The following is a 10,660-nucleotide window of genomic DNA, read 5'->3' on the forward strand; positions in this document are numbered from 1 at the left end:
CCAGATAGCTCAGCAGATTAAGGCACCTGCTTAGGCAGACACGGGGACCAGGGTTCAATTCCCAGTGTGTGATGCTGGCCTTGCCCCCAAGGCGTGCTGAGATGGAGACAGAGACTGAAACTGGAAGTGGTGGCAAGAGAAATGAACAGACACTTCACAGAGAAAAAAAAATACAAAAGGTTAACAAATTTATGAAAAAAAATGTTGAACTCTGGTCATTAGAGAAATGCAAATTAAAACAACACTAAGATTCCATCTTACTCCAGAAAGAATGGCCGTCATTAGGAAATCAAACAATAAAACCCCTAGAAAGCCTTCTCAAAGAACTGAAATTGGAAATTCCATACAACCCAGCTATTCTTATGCTAGGTATCTTCCCCAAAGAGCTTAAGTCATCATACTATAGCAATACATGTACACCACTGTTTATGGCAGCACAATTCATAATAGCCAAACCTGGAAGCAGCCAACAAGCCAATCAACAAGTGACTGCTTCACCAAATGTGGTATATATGTATAATGGAATACTACTCTGCTATGAAGAATGACACACTTGAGGCATTTGTAGGGAAATGGCTGCACCTGGAAAATATAATATTGAGTGAACTAAGTAAGACACACAAGCTTAAATACCATATGGCATCTCATTTGATGGAGGTAAAGTACAAACAAAAAAAGCACTAAAGGATATTTAGAGAGGGACAAGGAAACAGATCTCACCCAGTAGGGAAGTGGTTCAAAGGACCAAGGATGAGGGGTGAGGAGAAAGAGGAAGGGAAATGAGAGGACTAAGGATGCATAGGATTCTAAAGGTGCAGCCCATGACATGAGCTAAGGCAAATAGTGTCAACAACTATGAAAAATGTTGCTATGGGAGCCAGAGGAAGAAGTAGAAAGGAGGAGGGGAGGAGAAGGGTATTAAAAAAAAAGCTATACAGCAGAAAAGTATAAAAACGAGGCATAGGGGCTGGTGAGATGGCTCAGTGGTCTAAAGCACCTACTAAGAACAAGCTTAGCAAAGCACAGGGACCTCAGTTCAATCCCCCAGCACCACATGCCAGCCAGCCGCGCCCCCTGGTGGGCTGAGCTGGCCACACACACACACACACACACACACACACAAAATAAATAAAAAATTTTTTTTTTAAATGAGGTATATAAAGTAAAGCCATATTAATATGCTGAGCTGTGAAAGGCTCAAGTCAACAACTTCTGCGGATAACCCACTACTATTGCGGACTGCTGGACTGTGTTGGATTGTTTTGCTGAATTCATGCACTGATAGTGTTTAGATGCCAATGGGATACCCATTTCTCACAGGACTAAACAAAAAAAGGCGATACAAAGGAAGGACCATTTTGCATCTGTATATACAGAATAGTTAGGATACAGCTACTTTCACTTAATTCAATGAGAAGAAAGATTTGTAGTAATAGTGTTTGGACAGGATATCCTGTCTGCATCTTGTACTATGGATAACCACTAAGAAGATAACAATGTACAATGTATTAATCATTGAAACTGTCCTATTAATCAGTTTTGAAACTGTCTCATTGCTATTTATTTCTCAATAAAATAAAAATAAAAAAAGAAACTCCCAACCTGAAAATAAATAAATAAATAAGCTGTAACACATGCACGTTACCACTCTCCAAGATGATTGTAAACTAAACTAAAATAAAAATTTATCCTATGGAAATAATAGAACAAGTTAAGAAACATCCTTACAAAAACATTTTGAATACTATTGTTAATAATAAAGAAAAAATTTTTAAATATGTAAATGTTTTATATAAAAGAAATAATGCAACACTGTTGAGCAGATCCATAAAATACTAAGTGAGTGTCTCCCATGTGATCCAGCAGTGATGCTCTTGGGCTTTTGCTCCAAAGAAATAAAACCTCATGTAGTCAGGTGTGGTGGCACACACCTGTAATCTCAGTATTCGCAGGATCACTGCTAGTTCAAGGCTAGCTTGGGGTGCAAAATGAGTTTGAGGCCAGCCTGAACTATATAGTGAAATCTTGACTCAAAAAAACAAAACAAACAAACAAAAAAACCCTCATGTTCACACAAAAACTTGTATCTGGACATTCCAAGCAGTTTTACTCATAATGGCTGAAAGTTGGGAATAACTTCTGTGCACCTTCAAAAGGCAAATGGTTAAATAAACTGCGGTACATCCACACCATTCAACAATTTAAAAACTTAAATTGCAAAAAAGGTTCTGATTCACGCAAGTTGGATAACTCAAAAGAATTAGAATTATCCTGAGCAAAACAAAAAAGCCAACTCAGGCTGCTGCATACTGTATGATGTGATTTGTATAACATGCTTGAAATGAAAATTATAGAACAGGGACAGAGTCGCGGTTGGCAAGCTCTGGGGAGGGTGCGTGTCTATGAGGGGAAGCTGCAGGATCCTTGCAGTGGTGGGACAGTTGTGTGTCTTGATTGTTGTGGCTGTTACAGGAATGTATGTGTGTGATAAAACGGCATGGAATTAAATACACACCCCTACTATGCACATAAATAAATGAGTACAAAAAAAAAAAAAAACCAACCCTGGTGGAATCTGAATAAGTTCTTCGAATTGTACTAAGTCAATCCTGGTTTTCACATTGTACTACAGGAGCACAGGCTGTTACCATTGGAAGAAAATGGGTGAAGGAGGGCTGGCCAAATAGCTCAGTGGATTAAAATACCTGCAAGCAGGAGCAGGGGCCAGGGGTTTGATCCCCGGGCCTGCCTTGCCGGCTCTGCCTCTGGAGTGCACTGAGACAACAATTGAGACTGGGCGTGGTGGTACGCGCCTGAAATCCCAGCTCTTGGGAGGCTGTAAACAGGAAGGATCACTATGAGTCCAATCTCGTAGTGAGACCCTAAACACCTGTAGACCCTTCCCTAAGAAAATGCAAAAAAAAAAAAAAAAAATTGGGTGAAGGATACACAGAATTTATCTGTACTGTGTATATAATCCCATTTATTAGTATTTACAGAAAAGTATGTTTACATGCATGTTCAAACTCATTGAGGGATCTAGAAGAATAATTAACCAAAATGTTAATAGTACTATTTTGAGAGATGCTCTTTGTATTTCATTTCAATTTTTTTCCTGGTTTGGGGCTGGGGAGATGGCTCAGTAGAATAATCGCTTCCCTGGCAAGCGCAAGGGTCTGAGTTCAATTCCCGGTTCCGGGGGAAAAAAAAGTCAATTTTTTCCTGTTTTGCTTAAATTTTATACAAATAACATGTATTATTTTCATAACAGAAAAAATTTTAATGCTTAGTATTTTTAAATGCTCCAGATGACTAGTTATCAATATGGAAAATAATATTCCTTGTGAAAACTAAAAGGCATATTACAAAACAACATCATCTCATCCTTGCAAAAAATATGTACATTTTATATACACAAAAGCAGGAAGACATACATTCAAGTATAAAAGGTGGTCACCCCTAGGTATGAAATTATGGGCCCATTTGTACTGTATTACCACTCTGTGTTTTCTGATGTTTCCCTGTATGGTATAGTTATATTTTCCTCAATTTCTGTTTACCCTTTGGATAGCTAAAAATTTATATCCTTCAAATGGAAACAATAAATTACAGAAAGGGCCATAAAGTAAACTAGCCCTGCAGTGCGCAAACTTGGTCAGTTAGTACTTAGTTGGTTGCCACGGGATACCAACTGTTAGAGTTGCGTGCATGTTCCAGATCTCCTTGTTCAAACATAGGCAAAGCGGATAATCCTTCAATCTTATATGAAAAGTAGCAGGCTCTCCATACTATTCCACACTTTGATTGTTTCCCTTGAAAATCCGTAACAGTATTTAGAAAGACTCCACTTCTTAACTGTGTATCCTAACTGCAGAGATGAGCCAGAGCCCAACAGTCTGCTGCTGAAAGCTATTTGTAGCAGTTCTAGTCTTCTGCTCTTGGAAACAGTCCGGCTGAACTCACATCATTTCCTACACTTGCCAGTTCACCATGTGGCCATGTGCATATCTGGTTCAACTTTTCCCTAGCAGTTTCTAGAAACTCTTTTGCATAACAAGGAAAGCAGCTGTTTGTTACTTGAATTGCAAATATTTTTCCTAGTTTGTCATTTGTCTTTCAACATTACATATGCTTTGTTTGGGGTCTGTTTTTATTTTATTTTATTTTTTTGCCATGTAGAGGCTTTTTTTGTTTTGTTTTTTTTTTTTTTGTTTTTTTTTGTTTTTTTTTTTTTTTTTTTTTTTTTTGAGATGGGAGTCTCACTATGTTGCCAAGACTAGCCTTGATCTCACAGCAATTCTGCCTCAGCCTCTGGAGTGCTGGCTTACAGGCATATGCCATCACTTTTGTGTGAGACATAATTTTAAATTATTTTTTGTAATAAAATTTATCAGTATTTTTTTTTTCTTTAGGCGTCTGGATTTTGAGTCACAGCAAGAAAAGCCTTTTCCATTTCAATGTTAAAAAGGAATTTTCCTACATCTCTCCTTGTACATTTTTTTTTCCCAGGCTGGCCTTGAACTCCCAGCCATCGCAGCCTCCCTAGTACTGGGAGCCACGCACCACTACATCTGGCTTCTTCTAGCACTTTCATGCCTTCACTGTCACATGGGAATCTCCAGTCCATTACCTTGGTCCTGGAACATAGTGTGAGATATAGACACAATTTTGTTTCCCCAATGGTCACCCGTTTTTCTTAGTCCCATTTATTAATATTATGTTTATTCTAAAACAGAAATGGAGATGTTGGAATCAGAGCCTAAATTCTTTCTTTTTTAATTTTAGTACAGGGCCTACAGGGTCTCACTACACAGATCGGACTCCTAGTGATCCTCCTGTTTTTAGTTTCCCAAGTACTGAGAATACAGGCAGGTGCCACCACGCCCAGTCTCAGTTCCCGTCTCAACATGTCCTGGGGGCTGGGATTGAACCCCAGTAGGCGCTTCAGTCTACTGAGCTATCTGGCCGGCCCCAAGAGCCTAAACTCTTATTTATTTGGCTATTGCTCATGTGTGTGGCTATGTTACCTTTTGTGTAGTCATTTGTCCTCTCAAAACCTCAGAGAACAGATGAAGGACAAGGTTTGGGGTGACCAGGAAAGTTGCTAAATAAGCAAAATAAAGGACTTCAGATGAGAAAAGTTGCATAACACAGGACCTGAGAGTGCAGAAGGCACCTCTGCCCAACTTATCTACCCCTTCACAGTACTAATGGGGAAACTGAGGCACAGCAGACAGGTAGACTTGACCTTCAGGGTTTGTACCCTAGGACTGAGTCCCCAGCCACACTGCTCCCAGGCAGGCAGTGAAAGAAAAGGACACTAACCCTACCTTACAAATGGAGAAATCAAGGCCAAAGCAGAAGTGACCCCTATCACAGATAAAAGCTGTGGTTTCAACCCTCTTTCTCAGGGCCAAGGCACTGTCTTCACTTCTGCTGGCAGCCTCTAGGGGCTCTTCCTGTCCTGCATACCATCCCCTACACCCTTCACCATCAGGTTTCCCTTCTGATAAGTCATTATTTGGAGCCCTGGGAATCAGCAGTCCCTTACCTAACATCCAAAATGGCTCCAACAGGTTGCAGGGAAACCGAATACCACACAAGAGAAGGGGCTCACTTGCAGTTCTACAGCAGGCTAGTAGCTGAATGGACTGAAACCCAGGACTCTGGACTTTGACTCTTGTGTTTACTCACAGTGCTGGCTGGATAGCTGAACTACTTAGTAGGCAAATAGGATGCTAGTTAGGCCAACATCAATGAGGAAGGTGTGAAGCATGAAAGACGCTGAGTTAGTAACAAGCACCAGTATTTAGTGCCCAGGCTGGGTGACGTTGGGCAAGGAACTGGTGTTTTCTGGGCCTCAGGTTTTCTCATCTGCAAAATGAGGATGCCTGGGTTCCAGTACCAGGGAGCAGGACCCAAACAACCAATGAGCTCATCCACACTTCCCAGAATCTGACTCTGACCCAGGCCCAAGGCTCCGGGCAAAGTCCCTGGCAGGAATTCACCTGCATTACTGCCCGAGCTGCTCACACTCAGGACAGCCCACCTTGCTCCTGCACATGGCCCCACTGCCTCCACTGAGCTGCTGCCCTTGCCCATCACACCCCAGCCACCACCTTGGGATTCCTCCTGGTCTGGGTGGGGGGTGAACTTGTGGTCTCTGCCAAACAGCCCTGAGAGCTGCTATTGTTAAAAGGGCTATTTTACAGAGGAACAAAGGGAGGCTGCTGCAAAGCCAACAGGTAGCCCTCAGCCCCAGGGAGAGGGTGCTCGAGGGGAAGGTTACCCGGTCCAGTTTGCTGAGCACAAGCTGCGTCCTGTACTGAGTACCTGACAGTCCCTTACCCATGCCACTCCAAGGTGCAAGTTACAGGACCAGCCCCATTTTACAGATGAGAAAACTGGAGTTCGGTTAAGTCCAAAAATTTCCCTAAGACTGCCTGAGGAAGCTAAGACTTGAACCCAACACCTAATCACTCCTTAATTTCTTTTTCTTTTTAAAATTGCTTTTTGTCAGTCATTGGATCAAACCCAGAGCCTTGTGCACGTGCGGTGCCAATGAAAAGGTCCCAACCCTTTCACTCTTTCAAGTTGAAATCACCTCTGCTGGTAACACAGCTCTCTGCATCCCCAGGATAGAGATGTGTGGCCCAGAGTGGGAAGGTGGTTGGGTCCCCACTTGCTGCTCCAGGGACACTGAAAAGCCAGCTACCACCTGGGCAGTGCTTGTTCAGAGCACAATGGGATGCAGGGGTGCTGTGGATAATGACAGAAAGCTGGGGGAGAGGGAGGAGAGAGCCAGAGGACTAACCTGTGACGCTGTCACTTCTGAATCTGTCTGTTCCTGATGCTGTCTTGCTGCTTCTGCACAAAGAACAGGAAGTCGGGCACCCATTGCAGCAACCTCTCTGTTCACCCCACACCCATACTCCCACTTCACTGCTCTGACCTTTTTCACCCACCACACACACCGCACCCTCGCTTCACTTCTTCTTTTGCCGTAACTCCTGCTTCCTCTGAGCTCATGCCCAGGCCAAGCCCCCCATAGTCTCCTGCCCATGACCCTGCACCAGGGAACAGCTGCGAGCAAGCAGGCAACATGGTGTTGTGCAGGACCTAGAACTTCCGCAGCCCTGCGTACTGGGGAAAGTGATAGCACTGCCCTGTACCTCAGTTTCCCCATCTAAAGAACAAGGAGAATGATCTCTGCCTGACATGACAATCCACAGGATTAATGATGGCAGGAAACTGGGAAAGGCCTGCACCAGGCTTCTGGGTTCAGTAGCAAGCCTCTATTCATTGGCGGGCTGGCTGGTGCAAGAGGCTTAAACTCTTGAACTTAGCTTTGTGACTAGTGGCAGTACCACCAAATGGGGCAGGAATGGCTACAAAATGACCAGAATGCTCACAAAGCCCTAAATCCAGAGAAGACAAGGACCTGGTCCCAAGTTGCCCAGTGGCAGGACCCTGAGGGAGAGGCCTTCCTGGAAGCAGAGCTCAGAAAACATGGCAGAACAGCAGGGCAGTAAAACTGGCTGCTTCTCTTTGAACCAGAGATCCCTGCAAGCCTGTGCTACACTAAGCCTTTTTAGAACTCTAAGGAAAGCAGGGAGTGACTCGGTGAGTGTGTGTGTTTGTATAGTGGGGAAACAGGGTGCTCTGCTGTCTGGGCCCCAACCAGATTCCCTGGGAAAGTGGTGACTCAGGAATGTGCTCTTCCATCCCTGAAGGGTGGGGGTGGGGAGGGAGATCCTGCAACAGGGAGAACACAGACAGGTCCCAGCATGGTCCCCTGCCTCTGTTTCTGACACGTTCACCCCGCTGGGTTAGTCCAAACATAGCCCACAGGGAGCACAGGTGGTTCTGTTGGACACAGCAGGAGAGCTTGTCTTGAGCAACCAGATCCCACTCCCAGGGGACACAAAGGCCCTGCAGAGACCCTAGCCACACCCCTGCCAGGTGACTGGGTAAACCCTTGCTCTTTCTGTAATCTGTTGCAGTTCTGTGGTGCAGGGGACAGAGCCCTGGATTTTGTACATGCTAGGCAAGCACTGTACCCACAGTCCCGTACTCTAGTTTTCGATGACAATGACCCAGATCTTGACCTCCAGCCCTTCCTCTCTGAGGTCTCCTGGCCACCTCTAGATTTGAACCACCATCCACCTCTTTCCTCACATCAGGAGTAAGCCCAAGCAGCTATTCTTAGGGCTCGGAAGACCCTCTTCCCTTGCCTACCACCCACAGCCCATTTTCCACCTGGGATGCCAGCTACTTAGCCCCACACTCCACATCCTGGAACTCACTTCCATATATTCTGCTCAAAAGCTCTCACCCCACCTAAATTCCACTTCCATCAAGTTGTGTGTGTGCTGGCCATATTCATGTCCACCTCTCTACTCTGTCCCAGCTGAGACTCACATGGACCTTGGCAAGCCACACCACCCCAACCCCTCGGGACTGCTCAAGTCTTGCCTCCTTCCAGAAGACTTCTCTGCCTCCTACTCCCCCAAAAGAACATTCTGGAGACTGAAGCATGAGGAGTCATGCCAGGGCCCTGTGCTGTACCCCAGTCAGGCTGTCGGGCCACATGCTACTCCTAATGAACCGTCTGCCCACGTATGTGCTGCTCACCTCAATGAGCTCTAAGTGGGATTCCAAGCAGGACGCAAGTGCAACTGAGTCACAGGGTGAACGATTCATTTATTTTCCAACTCTTTCCCAATCTTAATTGCATACAGCAAAAGCTTTGGTTTAGGGATAAATTATCTTTAGTCTCTTCCTAACACACACCTTTCTAGTCTTTTTTTCTCATCCTTTGATCTTATTAGACATCATACATATATATATATATATAATTTTTTTTTCAGTACTGAAGATTGAATCTAGGGCTTTCAACACTGAGCTACAACCCCAGCCCCCCCTTTTTTTGAGATGGGTTCTTGCTGACTCACTAACTGCTAGACATCAAAAACAAGGTATCTGGGGTTTTTTAATTGTTATAGCAAATTATATATAGTATGAAATTTACCATATTAACTACTTTTAAGCATAAATTCAGTGGCATTCACATGATCATGAAGCCACAGTCACTGTCTCCAGGACTTTTTTCGTCTTGCCAAATGAAACTGTACCCGTTAAACAAAAACTCCTCAATCACCCTAAGCCCTTGGTGACCACCATTCTTTCTTTCTTTCTTTCTTTCTTTCTTTCTTTCTTTCTTTCTTTTTTTTGGTAATGCAACAATTATTTTTATTGCAAAAATTTAAAAATATAGAGACAAATAGAACGCGAAGTGCAAGGCCCCTTCTCTTCTCCCCTCCCCAGGGTTAGCGGCTGTTACAGATCATTCTAGAGAAACTTACAGAAAACACATATTTGTTCACACAAATAGGATCATATTATACTAATTGTCTTGCAGTTTGTTTTTCTTCCAACAATCCTGGAGATCTCTCCAGGTCTTTCTTTCTTTCTTTCTTTCTTTCTTTCTTTCTTTCTTTCTTTCTTTTTCTTTCTTTCTTTCTTTGGTACAGGGTCTCACTACACAGCTCAGACTTGTAGTGATCCTCCTGTCTCAGCCTCCCCAGCACTGGGATTACCAGTACCAGGGATTGCACCCAGGTAGTTGCGCTTGTCAGGCAGGCGCTTAGACCCCCAAGCTATCTCCCCGACCCCGGTAACCACCATCCTTGTCATCTCCCTGAATCTGACTACTCTAGATACTTCATGTAAGTGGAATCATATGTATTTACTTTGCTCAGACCAGCTTATTTCATTTTGCATAATGTCCTGAGGTTCCTTCATGCCATAGCATGTGTCAGGATGCCAGCCCTTTTAAAAGTTGAGCAATATTCCTGTGTGTGTGTGTGTGTGTGTGCATCACTTTGTGTTTATCCATTCAACTGTTAATGGACACTTGGGCTATCTCCATTTTTTAGCTATTATAAATGATGCTGCTGTGAATATGGTTCTAGAAATGACACCCCTTTCAGTTTCTATATAGATTTTAATATCATTATTTTGTTTGCCTGCTATTTATTTGTATTCTTTATTTATGGTAACTCAGATTTCCTATTTATCTTAGTAATATGAAATAGTCCCTTACAATGTACTTACATCCTAAAAAGTAAAATAATTTGTAGAAAAATGGCTTAAAAAGGCACAAGTGCTATGTATGGATGGCAAAGTGGCAAGCATACAGAACAAAACTGGAGTGTAAAAACACTGGCATAGACCTCAAATCCAAAACCCCACGGTCAGGGCCAGCCAAATAGCCCAGTGGATTAAAGTGCTTGCAAGCAGGAGCAGGAGACAGGGGTTCAATCCCCGGGCCTGCCATGCTTGCCCCGCTCCCAGGGAGTGCTGAGATGGCAATTGAGACTAGCTATGGTGGCGCAAACCTGTAATCCCAGCTCTTGGGAGGCTGTAAACAGGAGGATCACTGAGTCTGATCTAGTAGCAAGACCCTGAACACCCTGTAGACACTTCCCAATAAATAAATAAATAAATAAATAAATAAATAAATAAATAAAGCCATGTCCTGAGTGGAGGACAGAAGCCCGTGTTTCCTTCCTTCAAAGGGCCTCACTGTATTGAGGCTACAGCCAGGACAGCCTCTACCACCTTCTGTTCTTCTCTACCTTCAAAAACTGCAAAAGAA

General features: G+C 43.6%; 1 protein-coding gene across 1 annotated transcript in view; it reads right to left on the bottom strand.

Annotated features, from left to right (window-relative positions):
* Adgrg5 (adhesion G protein-coupled receptor G5) overlaps positions 1-6,862 on the bottom strand; it is a 42,719-nt gene extending 35,857 nt beyond the window's left edge. The window contains exon 1 of the mRNA XM_004626050.2: positions 6,815-6,862. The gene's annotated coding sequence lies outside the window, so the exon portion shown is untranslated. The remainder of the gene's footprint in view (positions 1-6,814) is intronic.
* Positions 6,863-10,660: the final 3,798 nt, after the last annotated feature.

Source organism: Octodon degus, unplaced genomic scaffold (assembly GCF_000260255.1).
Source record: "Octodon degus isolate 3935 unplaced genomic scaffold, OctDeg1.0 scaffold00011, whole genome shotgun sequence".
Classification (NCBI taxonomy): Eukaryota; Metazoa; Chordata; class Mammalia; order Rodentia; family Octodontidae; genus Octodon; species Octodon degus.